Source organism: Typopeltis vanoorti, chromosome 25 (assembly GCF_054136105.1).
Source record: "Typopeltis vanoorti isolate ZY-2024b chromosome 25, IOZ_Tvanoo_1.0, whole genome shotgun sequence".
NCBI lineage: Eukaryota > Metazoa > Arthropoda > Arachnida > Uropygi > Thelyphonidae > Typopeltis > Typopeltis vanoorti.
Window position 1 is genome coordinate 53,152,233 of NC_143573.1, and position 19,254 is coordinate 53,171,486.

At 33.5% G+C, this 19,254-nt stretch overlaps 1 protein-coding gene across 10 annotated transcripts in view; it reads left to right on the top strand.

Moving 5' to 3' along the window:
• Window positions 1-19,254, top strand: part of LOC150092750 (xylosyl- and glucuronyltransferase LARGE1-like) — a 676,688-nt gene that overhangs the window by 237,689 nt on the left and 419,745 nt on the right. The window contains exon 8 of one of the 10 annotated variants that reach the window (XM_090414755.1): window positions 11,595-11,743. The exons of 8 other annotated variants lie outside the window; for them this stretch is intronic. The gene's annotated coding sequence lies outside the window, so the exon portion shown is untranslated. The remainder of the gene's footprint in view (window positions 1-11,594; window positions 11,744-19,254) is intronic. One more of the 10 variants, XM_090414753.1, reaches the window with a different exon arrangement.

A 19,254-nucleotide genomic window follows, 5' to 3' on the forward strand; every position in this document is an offset into this window, starting at 1 on the left:
AATGAAGCTTTTTTTTTTTTAATGTATAAAGTTCTTTTTTTCTTAATGTTTTCTTACACATATTCAACACACTACATACAGTCAAAACGGGAAAGTAAATTTACTGTGTAATAAGGCGTTCGAGCAAAATTAATATGCGCACTTACTAAGGGGCATATAAAAACTCACTTTAGGGACTAACGACTGGACAGAAGTAACGATTTCGCCAAATACTGCCTGCTAGTAGTGTATTACACTTCTTTGGGACGCATAATTTGTTAGTCAATTAGCTTCGGAAATTGGATCTCGTTAAAATTTTCAGAGATAGCTATATATCTTTTCCGATCGAAGACCTCAAGTGAAACTCCCCTGTAAAACCCATTAAGAAAATTATAAATGGAAGCGTCTTTAGTTATGATGCAGTAAAACGATATGTGTTTTAAAGGGAGGGTAGAGAAACTGGGAAAGCACAAGACTGCATTACATATTACTTAAAAGTAGGAAGGAGTGAAGTAATAAGTTGAGATTTATCAAGGATGTCCATCCTAGTTCACTGAACCATGTTATATTTAAGAAAATTTAATAACGAAGCTTATTTTTAAACTGAACAAGAACATTTTCTCTAAAACGATTTAATAAAACGTTTAAAAAAAAGCTCTCGATTTAAAACGATAATCACCTCCTTACTTTTGAATTAATATTATAAGTTTTTCTATTTTAGTAAGGCAAAACGAAGCTTCAGTAATATGGTTGTTTCGTTTTTATTCCTGAAAGAAGTTGAAGATTTTTTTAAACTAAAGTTTCATTATTAGAAATGTCTCGTAGCTCTTTTGCTGATTTCTCATTTAAGTTCTGAAGAAACACATATTTTAACGAGAAAATAATGATGTATTGCATTACACAGCTCAGCGGTTTTTCTTCTGATCCTTTAATTATATCTAGTGATGAATGTAGACCTGCTTTACCGATGAAGGAAATTTTACAAAACTCGCAGAAAAGGATACTGGTATTTTTCTAATCCGAAAGGAAACTCAGGATGTGTTTTCAAGCCATTAATCGTCTTGCTTAGACATTATCTATTGTAGGCGCCGTGTGCGTCGGTCGCCTCTTTCACGAGATATGTCATTTATAAGCTCTTCAAAAAGGAAAATTACGCTTATGACCCAAATGTCCCAAATTATTACATTAAAGATAATTCTAGCTGTTTATACGGTACGCAGCAAATTCTCAGAATTAAATCCCTACTTGGTGGAGTCTCACATGAAAGATTGGACTAGATTTAACGAGTTTAGCATTGGAACAATCAACTATATTTGTTTCTTTCTTAAGTATAGTGGCATCAATCGGAGTGTTCGTTTGCTTAAAAAATTCAAGCCACTGTTACTTAAGTAACAGTGGTTTTAATTCTTTTGATATTACTGATACATAATTGTACTCGCAGTAATATTATGTATTGTATTTTATAGTAAACACATTTTAGTTAAATAATGCATATCATTAGTTTCAAATGGCAAGGCTTTATTATTTTAAAATATTTTTCCACACGAGTATTTAGTAAATCAATGACACAGATCTATTTTAAGAACTGCTTTATTCTGAATGTCACACCAACAGCAGTGACAATCTTCTGCTAAAAATTCATGAAAGATCATTTTTTACACTTATGACAAGAAAATGAAACAGCAGTTATGGCAATGGGCTGCTTTATATTCGTTTAGACTTTATCATATAACTTATATCCAACAATCTAGAACTGAAATTTATTTGTAAACTTTTTCCTGCAGTAATACTTTATGTAAATAGATAGCATGCTGAACAACGCACTTTTGTATCTCTAGTGTTATAATGCTACTATAGTTAATATATAAAGTGATGGATTGGGAGTTTTTCAGTAAAGCAATCCATCATGGTATTTGTACCAAAGAGGAAATATTTATAGGAAACTTTAGTCCGTATTATTGTGATTTATGTGCACACAAATTTTTCATTTGTAATTTATTTCTTGCGCTTGTTTCGTTTTAACCTAGCATATTGCTGTATAAAGCAAATCTGACAACGATAACGATGACCCGTATAAGAACGTCAAAAAAAGAAAAAAAGAAAAGAGAGTTGTTCATTTTTGATAGCGCATGAAATACTTTTCTTGAACCCGTTATTTTTATTTATTTGTTATTCATTCCACTGTGAGAAGAGCGCGGACCCTTAGCTGTTTCTTTCGGAAATGTATGTAATCCAGAATATATTTTGTATACTTTCTTGCAGTGGTTTTTGGTTATTTTTATTTATTTATTTATCTATTTTTTATTTAGTAATCAAGAGTGGATATTTTGCTCCCCTCATCATGAGCTGATAAGGAGAGCAAGACTTTCTGACCTTTCTGACATGTACGAGCTTAAGGAAAGGACCTAAATTTTTATTTATTTTTTAAAATTTATTTTTATTTAGTTTCTTTTGTTTGGAAGAGAGGATCCAGGTTTTTTTGGGTTAACTCTCACCTTTTTTGAAGCCATAAATACAATTGTGTAACATGGTAACGGCAGAAAATTATAGCAATATCTTTACCGCCACCACCACACATAACTGCGGTTTTTTTTTTTTGTTTTTTTTTTTGGCTCTTTTCCTGCTGTGTATTGTGGATATTTACTGATCATATAATCATATTGCGCGAAGTGTAAAATGCAAAGAAAGATTTGCTTCTGTGCTCAGGTTAGCTGGCTATTAAAAATAAATGGCAATACTAAAATTGCTAGAATGTGAATATTTGAGATTCAATATGATGTCATTGCTAAGCGAGAGGCCGGTTGACAGTTAAAAATATTTCATCACTTCTCGTGGGCTAGGAAAGTCAAATTGTGCTCGAAAATCATCTTGTTGCGCCACTTGAAAGAAAAGAAGAAAATAAATCGAAAACCCCAAAATGCTTGAGTTTAAGTCCGAGAACAATAGCTTTTCAACTTGTTTTCAAGTGAAGAAAGTAGTTTAGTTTTGAGAGCACTTCCATATATTGCCCAAGAGTCTTTGTAGATTACATTAACATATGTTTTACATATGCGTAGAGAAAAGTAACTCAGGCAACTTTCATATGTAACATTAAACCCTTCATTTTACAAAATCTCTTATCTCTGCGCACACAACGTCCATAACTAGATAGAGTATAAGCTGCAATGCTGTATGTATACGTACAACATAGAAACAAAAGTACTTAGTTGACTGAGTGGATCGCGTATCTATCCTGCTCTGTCATCAACTGGCTATGCATTCGAATCCGATTGTGGATATGGATATTAGAGAAAGCTTTTAATGGCAGATGAGTTTCAGAGCCCAGTAGGAGACCAGCTTGCTTATTGGAAGTTTTTCCTTCAGGAAACTCGGTTTTTCTCCTTCAAACAGACAAATTGACTAGCAGAACACTAGATAAAATTAACCACCCTATCAGAACATTAATCCAGGTTTCAAAGAAGTCAAGTTATTTAGCTATGACTCCCTAACATGTAATGTGAAATAAGACAATTACAGACTGGGCATTATATTAACGGGAATATGCTGCGAGTGGTTGATGAGGCTGGAGACCTAGAAATAATGGTAAACAGTGAGTTCAGAATCCACATTGCACAATAATGAAAGTTACCCTCCCACTTTATAAGGTCTTTTTAAAACCACATTTGGTCAGATATGGTCACCTGGGTTCCATGGAGATGAAGAAACAGTAGAAAAGATCCAGCACAGGATAACTAAAATTATACCTGGTCTGTAGAAGCGTTACATATCAAAGCAAACTGAACGAGCATGCCTCAAAGTTTGAGAAATTGGAGAAGAGATCTGATGGCATACAATCCAATAAGGCGATCTTACAGTATACATATAAAGAAAAATTTGAAGCTCATGGCGGGTGCATGGGGGAGGGAAAAATTAAAAACAATAATTTTGTTTTCCTTTTTCCTACCTGAGATAGATATCATTTCGATACACAATCAGTCAATCAATAAATGAATATCCTGGATATATGTTAGAAAAATACGTTGATTTCTGATCATCATTGAATTCTAAAATTGATTCCGATTTGTTTCATACTTTGTCATTAAATTACCGGAGTCTTTCCTTGTATAAGAATCGTAAAATAAAAATAAAAATAAAGGAGGGAATCCTATTTCAACATCATATATCTATCTTAGAAATCTAATGCTGAAATGGGATTTTTATTTGGAGGGAGTTTTATTTATGGGAAACTGTTTTACAGTTCACTTGATGATATTACATAATCTCTTGGTAGTGTAAATTGGGTAATTATCTTGTCGAAGAATTTAACAACTTTAACCTACTTCTTTTTCTTTTTTTTTATGAAAAAAATCTCGCTTCATCATAACATTTTAACCATTTCCACTATTGATTAGAAAAGAATTATTGCATCTCATTAACTTATGCCCGCGAAAACTTCCGCTGCAACTTTTTTCGCTATTTTTTTTTTTTTGTTGTTGTTGTTTGCTTTGCAATTAAACATAATAAACTTTTTATATATAAATGCATTTTATAATATTAGCAAAACATCGATGCATGGTAAAATATAAGCCCAGTATTTAATTTTAATTTAAACCAAAAGTGTATTTATCTATTTAATTAGTACTTTCAGTGAAACATTGCTATACCGGGCTCCAAAAGTAAAATTAGTTTACGGTATTATTTTACCTCTAAATTGTAAAACAAATAGCATCTTCTTGTTTATATTTAGACTATGACTTCTTTTTTTCTTCTTTTTTTTCTTTTAATTTTAGCAGTAGCACTAATTCTAGAAAAGTTAAACTTTTTTTTTCATTTTTTGAAAGACATAAATTTACAAAAATGTAAAGCATTAATGTATGAAAGAAGGCCACGTATAGCTTCGGCAAGAATCTTACTAGAATAATATTTTCGCAATCATTTTTGGTAGAATAATCTTTTCGCAATAATTTTAATGTCTAAGAAATAATGCCTTATTTCTTAGACATTAAATATGTTTATCAGGTCATATAATATATTCATGCCATTCATCAGCTACTTTGAATATGAGTGAACATGCGCAGTAATAAACAGATATCTCGAAAATGAGAATTTATCTGTGGAAAATGCACGCAATAGCAATGAATCTGTCAGAAATCGATTTTTTTTTTTTTAAAGAAATTTATTCATATTAGTCTTCATTCTACACTATCACAATCGTTTATCTGCTCTTTTATTACGACATTCTCTTGCGAATGCTCTGTAATTATTCAACATGGCGCATTGGATTTCCTTATTTCTGCTTAAACATTATTATTATCATTATTCAAATAAAAGTACCGTAATTGATTTTTATATTATACTAAACATTATTTTATTACTGTGAATTTTTTTGTATGAAAAAAAATCTGAAATAGATCCTATGCTTAACGTGGACTGATTCGGGGCAAATAAAGGCTCATTTACAAAGTTTTAGTTCAAATGGACATACTTGGTGTAGTGTCAGAACGTTTCAGTGTAGGTTTTTGCCTTTTTTTTTTTTAAATTGTTTATGCATTAGATTTCTCTCTTTGGAAGGGTCATTTAACGTTTGGTAGCTCTCCGAACCTTGTTACGTAGTAACTGCTCCAATAATCACCGGAGTATATTGTTTTAAATGCATTATAAGATTAAGTATTTTTTTATGAATAACTTAAAAAATTATGCTTACAATAAAATGTTCCGATTGGGGTGAGCCAAATAAAGCATACTAAACAAATTTAAACTTAAAAATAAAAAAATAAAAAAAAAAAGAACGAATCGAGAATTCAGCTATTCCGAACCATGCGAGATGGGATCGCGAACAGGGTGACCACCCAGCAAAAATATTTTGTACTAGCTTATGCAGGAAAAAGGTACTAGATCTGAAAAAAAAAAGTACTAAATTTTTATTTGCTTTTGTTTCACTCTATTTAGGGCATTTTATGATATTACTACCTTATTATCATAGGTGAACTCAATGCAAAACAACCGTTAAATTAACACATGTACGACGAAAAAAGTCAAAACTCACCTCATCTATGAGTCCAAGAGCTGCAGTTGTCAATTATCATAACAGAAATCCCAGTTGTAACTCTAGCACTTAACATGTGTATTAATTTACCATATAATTTTTATTCTTCTTCTTCTTCTTATTATTATTACGTGACACCTCCAGGGAGTCCAAAGACTCATCGAGGGAGGGCACCTACTCCACAACTCTCCTTTTAGTGTTTAAAATAATGTAACATTAAATTTTCAGTTATTTAATATGCTATTTACATATATACAGGGGTTCCCACTCACAAGAAAAACACAGGAAGTATTTATTCATTATTTTTAGCAGATTTTGCTAAATTAATTAACTCTTCAGAAATAGTAAAATCTGTAGCTGATGAATGTTTCAATTTTTCTTTTGGCAAAAGGAGTCCATTCATCAAGGGAGTTTGTAGCTGATTTCTTATTTTATTCTTATTTATTATCACTGCTGAAAATATTCTTTCAGTTGCTGCTGATGAATGAGGGAGGCACAGTACAGCTTTAACTAATGTTGCTAAATTAGGAATCATTTGTTCTCCTACAGCATTTTTCATTTCAAAACTTTATTTCAAAACACCATAAATTCTTGACTTTTTTTTTCAATGCTTCTACAGTCTTCAATAGTTGCAATTCTCTATCAAGCTCTTCACAATGCCCCTAGATATACATTTTTTTCGTCTAAAAACTGACCGTTGTCAACTGTATTTATCTCTTCAATGGGTTCCAAATTCTGCTGTGTATCAATAAAAAATGGTTACTCATATTAAAATATTTAATTTTTTTCATTTGCTTTTATTGTTGTAATGATCTTATAACGCACGAGAGAAGTGTTTGAATAGCGAAGAATATGCAGTATTTTCATTGGCTGATGCCAGTGGGATTGCGTGAGTATGGGATCAGGGGGAAGAGAAGGTTAGCGAACAGTGAGAGGGAGGAGGGAAGAAAGAGAAATCATGCTTGTCACTGAATGTGACGTATGGGGAGGTGGGAGAAAAGAAAAATATTCAACTCAAATGTCTAACTCGTTATTGTTATTGTTATTATTCGGAAGGAAGAAAGTACTAGATCTGTTGGTGAACGTACTAGAACACTAAAATTTTATATAAAGTACTAGATCTACTACGAAAGTACTAGTAGTGGTCACCCTGATTCCGAACGATTTAAGGAATTGCAATAATTAGTGGGTTTATTTCAGGTAGAATTCAAATCTCGATCTCAGAATGACTCGTATCCTAACTTTAGAAGCAAGCATCAAAATCTTGGAATATTAAATTGCCTCGAGTCACATTTCATTTTACCAAGAATAGTATATACATAAACAGGTCATTGGTTATAAAAATGCTACAGTAATGTATTAATTAATTATCCTAAACAGGCATCGCAGTGATTATTTAATTAGGTTCCAGTCCTACGTCACATCGCAAGCGGTGTCTCATATCAATCGTAATATTTTATATCAGCACTTAAATAATCCCAAAATAATAATTACTTCAGCCTGCAGCTATGCTCTTCAGTTATGGCCACTAAAATAAATGATGCTCCGATCAGTTTACCATAAACTGATGAATTCTGTACCATGATTACTTCCAAAATAAATTTAAGACTGTAAAACCTGTAGAATTTTTGTGCCATAATAATTACGACTCCTAAAAACTACAATTGAAAATTTTTATTTATTTATTTATATATTTTTCGATGATAATCAGCCTGTATCTTACCCACTTCTGGGCGAAGGACTGAAGGAATTATTGCAAGATAATGTCTCGAAATAGTATGAACAAGTAAATGGATTGTCACTTACTATTGTTTTATTGTTATTATTATAGTAGTAAAGGCATATGATTTCGGCGGAAGTAATAAAAAGTGTTCTATTAGGACTAATTTCGGGTACCATATTTTGTTAGGATCTATAGAGTTCAATATTGAGACTCTTGGAAGATCGCAGAGAGGTTTATTAGTGGTTATGAGACATTAGCTGATTTTTATTTATTTTTCATTTTTTTGTAGGATTCATGTTCAGTCCCAAACTTTTCAAGAAGCTTGCTAATATATTATTTATTTCTCCTTTAACTTCTTGTGCCCACACCCACACGGCACTATTGTGTTATAGATTTTGTGACTCGAGTGTAGAATGAATATTGAAAAAAAAAAAATTGCTCATCTCCCTATTTTTCTCAAACTCTCATATGTTATATGTAGTATTTAATTAGCCGCTTTATTTCGAATCCAGCTCGAATATCCGTAAGTTAAAATTTGTTTGAACTCCTCTGTCTTGTAGATATACATAGTTTAATGTTTTGTCTTATTTCTCCATTATTCGATATAAATTTATTCAACTGCTTCCCCCCCCCCAACCAACATTATCACCATTTCTTATTTTGTTGTCCGTTTCCTTATTTAATTTCTCATCTTCACTAAGCATGGTGTCTAAACAGCTGAAATATTTTACTGGTTCTACTCTCCATTGAGAATGCGGTTGATGATTTAAAACCGAAATTTCTTACGGTGATTATTCAATTTAGTTAAATTCAGTGCATCTTCAGGATTCTTTATTTATAGTATAACATCATCAATTTAAAGGGCTGAGTTTAATATCTCCAATTTTTATGTCAGGTTTAATGCCACTTTCCTTTCTGCATCTGTATGCAATCTATGGTGGATACATAAGAGTGAAGATAATGTGTCTCCATATTTTATACCTGATTTTACATTAAATCACCTTCCTCTACTTCCTTCATTCTAACTACCGACTTACAACTTAAATATAGACTATATATTACTCTGCATAATGTTCCACTTACTCCATGACCGTAGTGTTTTGAAGATGTTTTCGCTTGACATTTTATCGTATGTCTTTTCCAGATCTACCAAAATTAAGTACAGATTCCTTGTTATATTCCCATGACTTCTGAACTATTCGTAATAATGTAAACATTTGATCCTGACCCTCCCATTTGGCCTGAACTCAACGTATTCTTTACAAGTTTCTCTTCCACATTTTTTTCCCCTATTTTTTTCTGAACTTCAAGTTTTCTTGCACAAATCTCACCTGGAACGCTTAACAGGGAAATTCCTCTCTGACTGAATCAATGTTTCCGATTTCTATACCCTTAAGAACCTCACAACATACCATTCCGTTGAATCAGTCAATGTTGTTCCTGTTTTCAAACTCTTTCGTTTTATCTCCAAAAATATTAGCATATTTAAGTCCACAGTTCACCTCTGAAAGCTGCTCGATTTTTTTTCAACAAAATAAAAATAAACTTCCGATCTTTCTTTTCAGTATGATTTTTTTCTCTCAAAACTAAATAGTGATTTCTTCTTATTTCAAATTCCGTGTACAAGTCTATTTATTTTGATAAACGGGTTATTATTATTCAAAAAACCCATTGTGCTGGTGGTTCTTGTTGAAAGCTGTTGTGAGAAGGGCTAACAGACATCAGATCAATGGACTGATTAAAATAAGAAAGCGAATTTTAAATAAGACATGCCATAAATTGAACAAAACGAAGTTGATATTCGTAACAACCGCTCGCAATGTAGTTGTTTACATTACAATAAATGGAAGCATTCAGAAACGTAAATATATACAAATATTTCAGTTAAGGCTTAGGGACTATAAATTAAAGCAGTGTTTCTCAAAGCATGGTACGGTACAATTTTCGGGTATGCATAGTTAAAGGAGTCATTATATTTTTCAACAAACAGTGCAATTAGAGACAACCGGGATAAAAACGGCACTAACTAATGATTCACATCTCCTCTCCAACAGAAACTGCTGTATAGACCAAGCAAAACCATATGTTGCCGGTGGAACATATGGTTTTGCTTGACCTCCCCCCCCCCGTCGTTAACGTGTTAAAACTAAGAAATACAGGGTGTTCGAGATAAATTTGACATATTTATAATTAATTATATTTTTCCGTAAGTTACATGTATTAACACACACTTCTCTTCATTTAAAAGTTTGGACCCTTCTTCATTCATATACAAGATGTCAGAAAGGATGGATAGCTGGAACCCACCTGAATCATGGAAGAGAATAACTTGTATCATGATGATTCGTGCCCGCCATCAAAATAAGGATATTACGACTGCTGCCCAATGCTCCCTGAATACAGTAAAAGCAATCAGGCATGAACTAGAGACTTGCAATGGTGACTACGAGGATGTAGCAAGAAGAAAGATCCCTAGCAGACGATCTGATTGCGTTCGTACAGCAGAATTCATCGCAAATCTGCAGGAACAGGTGTTGAAGAACCCTGGCATTGGAATTCGGGCTTTGTTCGTGGAGTTGCTAACTGTAGTCAAGCCCTGAATAACAAGGGTAGCCAATGGTAGGCCGTATGTATGGCAGCAGGATTCGGCCCCTTGCCACACCTCTGGGAAAAGTCAAAAATGGTTGTCTGAAAATTTCTACGACTTCACCAGTCCAAATGTTTGGCCTCCAAACTCCCCAGACCTTAACCCCATGGATTATTTTGTATGGGGCGCAGTTGAAAAAGACACCAATCGCACTTCCAGTAATACAAAAGCCCAGTTAATGGATAAAATTAAAACAGTTTTTGCGGCCCTTCCCAGGGAGACTGTAGCATCAGCTTGTTCGAGGTTCCGAAGCAGAATTGAAGCTGTGATCGATGCTAATGGTGGTTATTTTGAGTAAATCTTGTTGATAGTATTGTAATTAACTCTGCCTGTAATGTTTTTTTGTCAATTCATTAAATTTAATAGATACAAAGAAGATTTTCTTTTTCCTTACGAAACTGTCAAATTTATCCCGAACACCCTGTATATAGTGAATGTGTTTCATATATTATGGAATTCGGTTGAAGGGAATTAGCATTTCAACTCAACTGTTGAAATGCTAATTTGTCTTTGGTTCGCGCGATCATATGCAGTTCTTCGCTGCTCTACGTATCTCAAGTCTTGTAAATGACTGGTAATTTTTGCTTGAAATAATGGGAAAGAAGATGACGCTATTTGGGTAGATGACTTTGACGATGCACACAAAGAAACTGTTCTCGATGCCAAAAGTAGTGATAGCGAGTAGACACTTCTTGGTAAGTCTCACCATTTTAATTTTTTTTTCTGAAAACTTTAGTTTCCGAAAATCCCCGCACATATCTCGCAACACGATTTTTTAGTTTCGGGAAAAAAGTTAGAGTTATATTCGAGTAAATAAGGTATTTTTTTTTAGCTTTCAAATTCTTATGTATGGATCATTGGTTAAAGATTGCATTTATAAAAACCCCAAAAGAGAGCAATATAACAAATACAAGTAGCTGTAAGCAACAAGAAAACGTTGATATTTCATCTGGATCAAATGAAATTGATAAGAGTGTGTCGTCTGACATCTCTAGAGAACCAACTAGGAAGAGGATGAAAACTCTTCATAAGTATGATATGAATTACTTGAAATGTGGATTTTCATGGACGGGAAATGAAGAGGAACCTATTCCAAATTTTGTTCTATTAAAAATAAATCATATTTTTTGTTTACATGAACATATAAATTCAAATAAAATAGGTATTTAATTTTTAATTAATTCAGTAATTAATTTATTCGTTTTTAATTTATTAATTAGGGGTACTTGGTAATAATAAAAATTTAAGAAGGGGTATGCGGATATCTGAAGTTTGAGAAACACTGAATTAAAGGAAGAAGAGTAAACAGCAAAAAAAAAAGACTTCTGAAGATGAAATAAACTGGGCTTCTAGTAAAGAGAAGTATTATGTGATTGTAATTTTTTTTAAAAAAATCCTTCACACACACACACACACACACACACACACACACACACACACACACACACACACACACACACACACACACACACATTCATGGTGCCTCTTTATCCACTTCCCAAAAGAACTTTGTATATTCACTTTCCTTTTCGCATCGTCACTTTTCACTTGTATATTCAATTTTCCTTTTCCATCCATGAATTGAAGTTTCATTCACCAAGCTCATCAATTTAGGTGTAATAATTTCGTTATTTTCAATGAAAAAAAGTACAGTAATTTAAGACCATACATTCCAATAATTCTAAGAAAAAATATTCTGAGTGTTTGTTTATAAATATTTACATTCATTTAAAATCCTTGCTTTAGTAAAAAAAAAAAAAAAAAAAAAAAAAAAAAATCAGGTGGAGCAATTTCTTTTTCCCATTACAATGATCTGCTACATATAACACATATCTGAGTAATAAAAAAATTATGTAAAATACATTATTCAACATTCTAGTTATAGTGAAATATATTATCATTAATATATATATATATATATTATCATTAATATATATATATATATATATTATCATTAATATATATATATATAACACAGACTTGGTTTCTATGAGAACAGAAGCATAATATACCAATCCTCAAAGGTGAAATTTTACTCTACATTTTGCCACTTTTCTTTTGGTCTTGAATATTTTTACATATTTTGTACCTCGCCCTAAAAGAAATCATTTTTCCATTTAGTCTGAATAGTACATTAAATAACACTTACGACAATGACTTTGGTTTAGTATGAATTGCATTTAGCTAATGGTCGACTGCACCTGTTTCATATACACGATCTGCTACTAAGTGAATGGGTGATTGGGTAGTTGACTGATCAAGAATCATTTCACATAAGGCAACTGAAAACTGAAATTTTTCAAAGCGTAGCTTTCAGTATGTTTCAATCTGTTCATTTTTTATTGGAGAAATAATTCAAAGTGATATAAGTCCAGAATTTAATAACATTTGATATTGAGGATCTTTGTTAAAACTGGTCAAACCATATCAGTTTTCATTTCAGACGGACCAACTGTAGTGGCAAAGTTACACGAAAAAAAAAGTATTATTTATTATTATTATGTGACACCTCCAGGGAGTCCAAAGACTCATCAAGGGAGAGTGTGCCAACAACATCGAACAATTGAAACCCCTTCCAACTACTAATCGCGCTCAAATTTGTTTAACTTTTTGCTGAGGCATTAGTAGCAGAGGCTTTACCAATCGAACCAACCAGTACATAAACCAACAGCTAAGAAAATGATAGAAGATTCTAACTGTCAGTTGTGTGTGTATGTTCTTCTGCTGGCCGACTTTGTGACATAAAAACCCAACTTTTGGAAGAAAAACACCCACCCATGTATGAGGCCGGTTTACTTACCTTCAGTTGATAGGCCTTGATAATTTTTTTTGTTTTTGTTTTTGTTTTTCGCTTCCTGGACGGAATTCCAACCCAGGTCTTTCTAAAATAAGGGAATTCCAACCCAGGTCTTTCTAAAATAAGGGAATTCCAACCCAGGTCTTTCTAAAATAAGGGAATTCCAACCCAGGTCTTTCTAAAATAAGGGCATCATCGAAACCGAATGTGTTACGGAGAGCACCTAGACCCATTTTTAGGCTATCTACCATAGAAATAATTTTGATTTGCCTAATTTTACCATCATATATAAACTATCCAATAAAGAACGAGGTTTTTTTTTTTTTCATCTACTCTTCTTGAACGTACGACTGATCACAAATGAAAGTTTTGTATTGAAGTATACTGTACTTTCACTAAACACATGTTACTGCAGCAATTTACTTTAATTTTTTCCATTCAATACAGTTTTCCTTTTCAGATTTTTCACAGTAAAATTTTTGATTGTTGAAATTTCTGTTATTTTTGCAAAAGCTATCATGATTTGAGACAATTTAACTTCATTCATAGAACTCTTTATCAGTAGGCAGTACTTTGATAAAAATCCGACGAGTGTGCGAAAAAGTATTTGCCTGATTTTTCCACTACACAGTCTGACTGAAAAGAAAAATTGAAAGTGACAAATTTTAACAGAGATTGTAAATATCGCACTGTTTAATTTATTCAACCAGTACTGGATTTGTGAATGAACTTATCAATAAAAACGATCCAACTGAAACTAATCCAAGCTGTTTACATTGATCCATGTAAACAGCAATCATTTTTGTACATCCTAAATCCAAGATTTTATTACAATTTCATCTAACCAGAGTGAAATTACTGGATTATGTAACTTTTTTTAATTAAATTTTTTTAAATAACATAAATTTGTCAAAGATGTTATGATAGTTGTGTAAACAAGAAAAATATCGACAATCGAAAGCGAATTGTCAGCAGTTTGAAAACTGCATAGATCTATGCAAACAAAAAAATATAAGAAACTGCTAAGCCTGATGTTTATCTGGTTGTATTTATAAGGTGTAATAGGGTAATTTTCAAGCTGCATTCTTAAAATGTTTCCAGACTAGACTACTTGATGAAAGATTTTTTTTCTTATAATTCTGCCAGTTTTTTGCAAGGAAAACTATTTGAATTTTTCTTCTGCTATCTTTAGGTTATTTTTTCTCTAAAATGATTAGAAAGTATAATAACAGCAATACTTTCTTGGAACTCACACTATTACAGGCAATAATATGAGTGTTAAGGATTAGGACCATGAGAGAGTGGCCGCTGCCTGCCATAGGCTCACTCCCAAAAGCCCTGGTTCTTTAATAGCTTGATTCCATTCTGATAATAATTTTTTTTTAAACTGTAATAACATTTTATTTGTCATCATACAGAGCATTTACATATATACAATAAAGCATACTATTACATTTTTTGTTCAGTACAAAATGTAGAGTACAGTGATTTTTTTTAAAAATGTAAATGTACATATTTATTATTTTTCTTTTACAGTGGATTTCATACAAATTTTTCAGTTTTTTTGTATTCAGATATGAATACAATAACGATAATGTTAATAATAGTTACTATGAATGGTAATTTATAGTTTGCAATTGGATAAGATTACATTTTTTAATCAAAGCCTTATACAATTTTTGCTTTTAATGTTTTTAACTGCTGTAACTGCACTTAAATGTAATAAATAATTCTTTTTTTTTTTTTTTTTGTTGATCTCGGTTGAGATATAATGTCTCTGCTTGCATCCTGGAAGCTTTATAATGAGCATCTGAGGATGACACTGATTATATATATATATATATATATATATATTTTTTTTTTTTTACAGTGGATTCATTTTTATTGTGGTCTTCTTTAATTAGGAGACTTTTTTTTTCCACTATGACAGCCTTTCTATGGCTTCTGAGCTTTTAATTTGTATTGGCTTTAAAGTTTGTGACCTCCTCAAGAATGTGACTTCTAAGGCTGGAACAGGCCATGCTAGGCCTAAATCCTTGGTATGATGATGATGATGATGATGATGATGATGATATATATATACTTTTATTGATTTGATTACTGTGTTGGAAGTAGGCTGATGTTTGGGAGGTCAAATGAATGATCTGAAAAGTATGATCAGAGTGAAATTGCCAGGTATGTTCTGGTGTTATTGCATCTGTCTTGATGGTTCACATTCATTTTTATTGTGGTCTTCTTTAATTAGGAGACTTTTTTTTTTTCACTGTGACAGCCTTTCTATGTCTTCTGAGCTTTTAATTTTATTGGCTTTGAAGTTTGTGACTTCCTCAAGAATATCTTGGCATCTTGAATCCACAAAAATTGATAATTTTTTTCTGTTTTTGCTTTTCTTGCTTGGTACAACAGATTCTGGTTGAATGGTGTTAAATATTCGGATAGGAAGATAATATGAAATAAAAATATTTTATTTCATATTATCAATAAAATATGTTTTCCTTGTATATATTCCTTGTTCATATCTGAATTATTATTATTATTATTATTATTCAGGCCTCCATGGAGTCAAAACACTCATTATGGGAGGTCCTTCCTAAGAACATAAAGTCTGTCAAGACTCATCGAGGGGAGGTTCCCCCTAAGAAACACGAAGTCTATCATACCACTCCTTAAACTCATTGACTGTTCTCGCCCTCACCACTCTATCAGGCAATGCATTCCACGGCTCAACCACTCTCCATGCAAAGAAACCACTCCTCACCCTCTTGCTCACAGTTTCCTTTCATAACTTCCAGGGATGGCCTCTTGTCATCACTCTTTCCAGCTGTTCAACCAAGTGAAAGAATTCCCCAGTGTCAACCCTGTAACCACCTCTCAACAGTTTAAAAGTCTCAATCATATCACCTCTCCTTCTTCTATCCGCCAAACTCTGCAGTCCACATTCCTTCAGCCGATTATCATAACTATCCTTGTACAGTCCTGAGACCATCTTTGTCATCCGTCTTTGTATCTTTTCCACAGTTAATTTATCCCCTTCAAATCCTGGTGACCAAATCTGAGAACAATATTCCAAGTGTGGTCTGATCAGAGACTTATACAACGGAATGATAACTGTTTTATCTCTGCAGGTCAGTGTCCTTCTCATAATTGCAGCAATCCTCTGTGTTACCTTCACCACCTTTGCAATATGTACCCTAAACTTCAGGTTTCTATCAATCATCAACCCCAGATCTCTTGTCTCCCCAACTTCCTCCAATATAACTCCTCCCATAGAGTATGCAGCATTCCATCGGTTTCCCAAACCTCAAGACCTTACATTTTGCTGCATTAAACCCCCATTCATTTGCCCATCTATCTAGCTTATTCAAATCCCCTTGCAGGGCTACCACATCTGCACTATTACTAATAATCCTTCCCAGCTTCGCATCATCCGCAAACAACTGAATATTCCCTTGCAATCCACTGGCAATGTCATTGATATAAAGGTTAAACAATATAGGTCCTAGTACTGAGCCCCGTGGGACCCCACTCGTAACCCTCTGCCTCCTGGAAACTGCTCCACCATACACAACTCTCTGATACCTATCAGACAGCCAATCCTGAATCCAGTTGACCAATCTGACATCCAGACCCATGTGCTGCAACTTGAATATCAGCTTATCATGTGGCACCCTGTCAAATGCCTTCGTTAAGTCTAAGAAAATGGGAGTATATGCCTTTCCCTCATCTAATGTTCTTGTAACTTTATTATAAAAGGCTAGCATATTGCTAAAACAAGAGCGTCCTTTCACAAATCCATGTTGATTCTCACAGATAACATTACTCTCATCTGCCCAATGCTGTATACAGTCCTTCACTACTTTCTCCAAGATCTTACTAACTACTGATGACACACAAACTGGCCTATAATTAGACACTTCCAGTCTGCTATCGCCCGTATGCAATGGCACTATCTTACCTTCCTTCCATTCCATGGGCACCTTTCCTGCAGCCAGACTTTCATTCATATCACTAGATTTTTTTTAGATCATATCTAAAAAAAATTTTCATATCAGTTTTAGATCAGCTGGTCTGATCTAAAACTGATATGTGATATCATATGTCATAGGTATGTGATAATGAATGTCAATTCATTGTTATGAAATGCAAAGTTATGATTTGATGTTAAACAGCTTCTTGATAATTTTTCTTCAAAAACTAACAAGGTGTAAGAACTCAGAGTAGTGGTGAGTAGGGAACTGAAATTCGGGAAGAGCAAAAATTACACAGAATATTACAGGAATGCTGTGAAAAGCATAATGTGTTAATGCTAAGGAAATTATGCTATTTTTTTTAATTTTTTTGTAAAATTTTTGATATATGGCCACATCTAGACTACTCTGCCTTAGATTTAGTCTCCATGGTTCTGAAAATATTGAAAAACAGTATCCAGACTGCAGAAATAAGTAACCAAGATAGAAGAAAAGGAAATGTTAGGTATAAGCTGTGATGGAATTTGTTTTAAATGAATAATAGCCATTATCTTTGAGTGAGCATTTTCTATTTCCAAATATAATTTGGAAAAGATCTTTCAATCTTGTGAATGTGACTTCATGGAGAGATTGAGAGCAGTTGATGATGAGGAGGAGAGAGTGACTGTAAGTGAGCAAGAGGTGTTTGGGGAGTTGAATAAACTAGATGTAAATAAGGCTGTGGGACTTGATAATATATCACCGCATATTTTGAAGGAATGTAGAGAGTTGACACCTGCTCTCTACATATTTTTTTAATACAGGTCTTGCGCTTGGTCAAGTTCCTAAGGAGTGGAAGAAGGGCAAGATTGTGCCACTTCATAAAGGAGGTGATCAAACTCAAGCATCAAACTATAGGCCTATCTGTGTGTCAGGTGTTGTGGTTAAGTCGTTGGAGAAGCTTGTGAGAACTAGGATCCAGAGTTGGTTGACAACAATGGTATTATCTTTGATGGACAGCATGGATTTGCTAAAGGGAGGTCATGTTTTAGTTATCTACTTACTTATTACAATGAAGTGACTGCTTCCTTGGACAGAGGAGAAGGATATGCAGTAATATACTTGGATTTTGCAAAGGCTTTTGATAGAGTACCTCATGATAAGCTGACAGTCAAACTAGAGCAGACGGGGTTGGCTATTAGATTAGTGCATTGGATTGGAGACTGGCTATCTGATAGGTATCAACAAGTTGTGTATGGGGGTGCGATATCCAGGAAAAGGAAAATCACTAGTGGAGTGCCTCAGGGGTCTGTTTTAGGGGCATTACTGTTTAACTTATATATTAATGATATTGGCAAAGATTTGGATGGAGATATTCAGTTGTTTGCAGATGATGCAAAGTTGGGACGAACCATAAAGAGTAGTGAAGATGTTGTGCCCTTGCAAGAAGACTTGAATAAATTGAGTGATTGGGCAAGCAAATGGGGATGTGAGTTCAATGTTGCAAAATGTAAGGTTTTAAAATTTGGAAAACAAAGATGGGATGCAGGATTTATGCTTGGTGAGAATATATTGTTGGAAGTAGAGGAAATAAGAGATCTGGGGGGTGATAGTGGATAAGGATCTAAAATTTAGGGGACACATTGCCAAAATTGTGAAGACAACACAAAGACTTCTGGGAATGATGCAGAGGACACTGATGTGTAGAAGTAGGGAGATTCTTGTTCCATTGTATAAGGCTTTGATTAGGCCACACATGGACTATTTTGCCCAGATTTGGTCACCGGGTTTTCAGAAGGATGAAGAGATGTTGGAAAGATCCAAAGGTGACTGACTAAGGTAGTTTCTGACCTCTGGAATGTCGAGTGTGAGGAAAGATTAAGAAGATGTAATTTGCACAGTCTGGTGGACAGGAGGAAGAGGAGAGATATGATAGAGACCTAGAAGTTGGTAAGGGGTTGTTATAGGATGAATGGTGGAGAAGTTCTACAGAGAATAGAGGGAGATCAGGGGAGAACCAGAGGTCATCTCTGGTGTTTAAGACATAATATGATGAGATGTGTGTGTGATAAAAGGACCTCCCAGAATAATAATAATAATTTTTTTTTTATTATTATTATTTCTCAGATAAATTAC